This window comes from Hyperoodon ampullatus, assembly GCF_949752795.1.
Source record: "Hyperoodon ampullatus genome assembly, chromosome: 5".
NCBI lineage: Eukaryota > Metazoa > Chordata > Mammalia > Artiodactyla > Ziphiidae > Hyperoodon > Hyperoodon ampullatus.
Genome location: NC_136918.1, coordinates 145,566,421 through 145,572,692, shown reverse-complemented (window position 1 = coordinate 145,572,692; position 6,272 = coordinate 145,566,421).

Genomic DNA, 6,272 nt, shown 5'->3' with positions numbered 1-6,272 from the left:
AAGGAGATGGAAATTCTGGAGATGGATGGTGGTGATAGTTGCACAATAATGTGAATCTAATTAGTGACCCTGAGCTGTGCACTTAAAAATGGTTAAAATGGTACATTTCATGGTATGCATATTTTACCACAATAAAAAAGTAATAATAATAGCCAGGCCCAAGGGTGTTGGTGCGATGGGGACCCAGCCCTGCTGGTGGGGTGGGTGGAGACAGTAGGTGTGACGGGGCAGCCCTGCAACCGTAACTCCTCCGGGACTCCGTCCTGCTGGGCTGGCAGGGGATGTGGCCTGAGGTATGGCCATTACAACCTGATGCAGGACCTGTCACCCAGACGAAGCTTAAACGTGCGACGTCTCTGGTTCCCTTGGCCGGGATGAGCAGAGGGCGCCCGCAGGACGATCCCAGGGTGCGCAGGGTCCGCTCCCGCCCCTTCTGTGGGGACCAGCACCCCACTGCCCTCCAGCCACGAGGCACCGAGGGCCCGTTCCTGGTCCGGGGCTGGGGCTGGTCACCCGCCCAAGGCAGACACCGCCGGCCTCACAGCCCAGAGGGTCAGGGTTTATCCCCAAGGTCAGGTGGGCTCCTTCCCTGGGGCGAAGGAAGACAGCGGAGACTGCCGGTGCCGGGAATACGCACGTTTCCAACGTGGGAGAGTCTGTTGGCTCAGCTCTGTTGGGAGGAAAAGCTTCTTGTGCCCCAGGTCTTGTGTAAAAACCAACAAAGCAGTGGTACATGTCATGACCTGTCCCGCCATCACCTGGGCGCTGGCGCAGGGCGGGTGGACGGGCAGGCCCTGTGTCGGGCAGAGCCCCGAGGCAGGGACGAGCTCAGCCCAGGCCTGAGGGGCACAGCGGGGGGACCCACTTGGGGCTCAGCTCAGGGAGCCAAGGAACGGCTCGGGGCTCGGGGCTGCTCTGGGCAAGGCACCTCCTCCTGTTCTGGGGACGATGACGACACGCTTGTCCCTCCACCTGGGATCCTCAGGAGGTCTGCGCCCCGGGGCCGGGTCTCTGCTCGCTTGGACACTGCCGGGCGCTGGCCCTGGGCCGAACTCCAAGTGGGCGGCCTGCCCTTCCAGCAGCTCCCCTGGACAGCGGTGCCAGCCTGGTCCCCCAGAGTCCCCTAAGTGTCCCCAGGACAGACACAACACACAGCAGCAGGCACAGCCGCACTGCCTGCGGTGGCCGCCTGCTCCGCTCGCCTGAGGCTCTTCCTGAGGTGGTTCGTTCTGGTTCCTCCTTCTCTGAACAGAGGAGTGAACCCCGCAGCACAGAACCGCCAACAACACTCCCTCTGCCTGAGGGCCCGGCCTTGGGGCGGCTCCTGCTCTCTTGGGCCAAGTGCCCCCTCTTTTGGGTCCCGGGACATGGAGGGGGGACAGTCCCTACCTCCTGGGGCTGCAGGAGGGGCCGGGGTGGGGGGGACCAGCAGGTGACAAAGACTCAGATCCACAGGGGAGAGCACCTGGGTGTGCACCTGGGAGCAGGGGGATGGGACGGCCGCAGGGGGAGGGGCGGGAACGGGGAGGGAAGGGGGAGGGGAGGAAGCACGACTGACCCTGGAGTCTCTAGGGGCTGGACCTGGGATCTCGAGCTCTCTCAGTTTCTTTACGCACTCACACTCACGCACGTGCGTTTACACGCACCCTGCACACAGGAAGTATGAACACAGCGGCCGTGTGTGATCCCGAGTTTGCTCTCTGCCTCTTCCACACACAGCAGTTCCTGTGTCAGGATGTGGTTTTAGCAGCCTCGTGGTGTCTCCTGCAGCCCTGCCCCCGCCCCCAGCTTGTGCAGCCCAGCCGGGTCCCGCTGACGTCCCAGGGTTTGCTTTCTAAACAGCACAATCTTTCTGGCCCATCACAACTTTACGGAGGTGTGATTTACCCCAGCGGCAAGTCTTTCATCGTTAGCACGAGCCGGCCGTGGACTTCATGCTTCTTTGCCCTCAGCCTGGAGAAGGGCCTCCTTCGTCATCTCGTTGCCCCCGCCCGGCCCACAGGCTGAGCCCAGACCCCCAGCTCCGCAGAGGCGATGCCCCGGTCTCAGGGGACCCGTAAGTAGCCCTCTGTCTCCCGAGGGTTTGGATGCTTTGAACACAGTGGAGAGAGCAGCAGAGGGACTGTGCTGCCCCTTGTCAGTGAGAAGGCCCGGCCCCCAAGCAGACCTGAAACATCCAGCAGGAGGGTGGGCGGCAGCGAGCCCCAAAGGTCTGGGGTGGGGGAGGGGAGCACTGATGCCCAGGAGCAAGTCCCCCTCCCCACCCCCGGCTTCCAGTCTCACCAGGCCCCGCCCCCACCCCGCCCACCTCCCCATGAAGCCCTGAAGGCAGGCGGTAGCTGAGCTGGTCATCCGTCTTCCTGGGAGCCCGCGAGCTGAGGGCCACGCTCATCCCCCCTCCACCTGGCTCATCCCCCCTCCGTGGCCTATCCCCTAACCCTCCCAGAGCAGGGCCCACTGCAGCACTCTTATAGTAGCACCCCTGCTGGGGCAGCCCCTGGGCAGCCGCAGCACAGCGTCCCGAGAACCCCAGGCTGCTCACACTGACCCCATCCTCCAAGTCTTCCGACGGTCACTGCTGCAAAGTGATAGCCAAATAGCCTGTCCAACGAGAGATGAGGGACATTTAGACCCCTATGGAGTCACAACGAAGCCGTTTAGAAGAAGAAGAAGAATATCAAGTAATAATAGGAAAGTGCTCAGAAGACATTGAAATAACCAGTGGAAAAGAGCCAGTACAAAGTAGAATTTGAACGTGACCATTTCAGAGACTGCCCTGCCTGGTTCTCATTTCCAGAACACAGAAGAACCCTCTCACCCTCTAGAAGCACTGGTGTCCTTAGCCTTCTCTCCCACATGGAGTGACACCCTCGCTACGTGAAACATCTGGGGGTAAGAGGGGTTTCTATCCAGCCCGGAAATCACTGGTAGTGGACGCTGGCTGCAAACAAGCTATTTTTAAAACTTCCATATAACATTATTCTTAGTGACCAGAGACTAGATGCTTTGCCTCTGAGGTTGGGAACAAGGCAAGGATGTTTGTTCTCACATGAGAATCAAAGTGATAAGGCAAGGAAAAGAAATAGAGGCATAACAATTGGAAAGGAAGACGTGAAAGTCTCTATACACAGACGGCATGATCGTGAGTACAGGAAAGTCTAAGAAAGCAATCCAGAAATACTAGGATCAATAAGTCAACTTAGCAAGGTTACAGGATACAAAGTTCATACAAAAATTAAGCGTATTTCTGTATTCTAGGAACAAATAATAGGTAGATAAAAAATTTAAAACACCATTTACAGTACCATTAAAATCATAAAATATCTAAGAATTAATTTAATGAAAAATTGCATGTTCTTTACACTGAAAACTACAAAACATTGCTGAGAGAAATTAAAGAGTATCTAAAAATGGAGAGATGTACCATGTTCATGGATTGGGAGGCCCACTGCTTGGGTGAAAATTCTCTCAAAGTTGGTCTATAGATTCAATGCAATCCAATCAAAATCTCAACAGGTTTTTTATTTTGTAGAAATTGAGAAACTGATTCAAAATTTATATGACAATGTAAGGAACATTCAATAGCCAAAACAATTTTGAGAAAGAAGAGGAAAGTGGGAGGGCTCAGACACACAGAAAATCAAAGGGAATGAATAGAGTCCAGAAAGAGGCCCACACATACACAGACAACTGACTTTCAACAAAAGTGTCAATATAATTCAGTTGGGGAAAGAATAGTCTTTGGATCAAATAGTGCAAGAACAGCTGGGTACCCACTGGGTACCCATTTTCACAACACTCATTTGAAATGGGCAATGAACCTGATGACTAAACAGTCATTCGCCATCTGGTTCTATGAGAATTAGGTCACCGACCACTGCAGTCCTGACCTTTAACACAGCCTGAAAGGAGTTCAGGGCAGAGATCAGGAATGAGGTGCTCTGGGTGAAGGGCTCTGGGAAAACTGGAAGAACAGGATGTCAGATGGTTAGATATTTTCAGGAGAAAATTTTATGAACCCAATTCTTGCATCTTCTTATACCTAGAAAAGCAGTAAATCCATTAACACAGGCATCTGCTCCTCGTGACCAGCAGCAACCTTCTACCGAGATATGTGCTTGATTGCACATACTGCCTTCACCAAAATCACGTATATACTGACCTCCCCGCTTTACCTCTTCAGAGCGTTTCCTCAGAGCTACTGAGAGGCTGTCTCCTGGGCTACAGTCCTCAGTAAGTCCCCAGATAAAACTGAACTTATGGCTCTCATGTTGTGCTTTTTTTTTTTTTGCAGTTGACAAACCTCAGTTTAAAAGCTAAATCTGTAAAACTTCTAGACTTGTGTTGTCCATTTGTGGAGCCATTAGCTATACGTTGTATTTAAATTTAAATTAATTGAAGTTAAGTTAAAAATTCAATTCCTAGGCATACTTCTAGTGCTCACACATATCTGGTGGCTGCCTGTCGGATGGCACAGACATGAGACATTTCTATCATCACAGGGACGTCTATAGGACTGGGTTGTTATACATGAAAACACAGCAGAAAATTTTCCCAAACATGGGATGGGCAAATATTTCTCAGGATACAGCAAGCAATATTCATGAAAGGAAAATGGATGGACTGGACTTCATCAAAATTAGATCTTCTGCTCTTCAAAGGATACTTAAGCAAACAAAAAGACAAGCCACACCTGGGGGAGAATATTAATATCCTATGTATCTAACACAGAAATGGTATTCAGATACGTAATAATCATTACAACTCACCAAAGAGAAGACAAATATCCTCTTTTTAAAGTATGCAAAAGATGGGCTTCCCTGGTGGCGCAGTGGTTGAGAGCCCGCCTGCCGATGCAGGGGACACGGGTTCGTGCCCCGGTCCGGGAAGATCCCACGTGCCGCGGAGCGGCTGGGCCCGTGAGCCATGGCCGTTGAGCCTGCGCGTCCAGAGCCTGTGCTCCACAACGGGAGAGGCCACAACAGCGCGAGGCCCACATACCGCAAAAAAAAAAAAAAAAAAAAAAAAATGCAAAAGATTTGAATGGCACTTAAAGATACACAAACTACTAATGAACACATGGGAACGTGCTCCATATCACGACAGTTTGTTAGAAAGGCTGACATTTAAAGAGATGACATCACTCAGTGTTGACAGGGCTGTGGACGGGGCAATGGTACAGCCTCGGAACACAGTCAGGCAGTTTCTCGCAAAGTTAAATGTGCACCCACAATCAGACCCTACAGTCCACTCTTAGGCATCTACTCAGAAGGGGCGAAAACATACATTCACCAGAAAAACTCATGCATGGATGTTTGAAGCATTTTTATTTATAATCCTTAAAACTGGCAACAACCCAAACGTCCATCAAGGAATGAAGGATGAACACGTGAGGTGGATCCATATGATGAAAACTACTCAGAATAACAAGGAAAGAACAGCTGAGTGACTCCTAGAAGCACTGCTGAGTGCACAGCCCACCCTGAGTAAACCCTCTGTCCTTAAAACCCTGTCCTGCGGGAAGCAGCTCCGCGCTTGCCTGTGGCTGGGAAGGGGCTGTGGGCTCTCTGGATGGATGGACGTGCTCTGTATCCGGGTGGGTATAGAGGTGGGCGGGGTGCTGTCAGAAGGCATTGAACTGCATACTTCAATTTATTTCACTGCAACTTATTGCATGTGAATTGCACCTTAATAAACTTGATTCTTTAAACCCTGCACTGCCCTAAGTGGGTGAAAGGTCGTGGGACCCCCATCTCACTCCGTCATCTCCTGGGGGTCCAGCCCCAGCTTGTTTTGACAGGGAAACAGGCCTCGGGAGAAGAGGGTGGTGAGCAAGGGAGTCCGAGGGCACAAGAGGCTGGGGCAGGGAGCAGCCTTGGGTGATGGGGAGGGCTACTGCCTGGACCCTCCCCAGCCAGGAGCGTGGGCTGCCAAGTGGACGGGGCGCTGGCACCCTGGCCCTCGGTCGCAGGTCAGTCCAGGTGACCTTGGAGCCTTGAGGTGCATTGGGGGCAAAGTCAGGTGCACTCCATGTGACTTACACGCATCTCCCACGGAGACCATCCCCCCCGCCCCTTCTCAGCCCCAGGGCCGCCCTCCCAGGCTGCAGACCCCCGAATCCCTCCTGCACTTTGGGGTCGATCTCTCCGCAGAACCCAGGCTGATGCGCTGGGATTTCCAGGGGTGGCCACGAGTGGTTGGGGCTGAACACTGAGCGGCACCGGGCCGCACCTCGCCGCCCTCCCTGTCCCCGTCTCCCCTGCATTCTGACA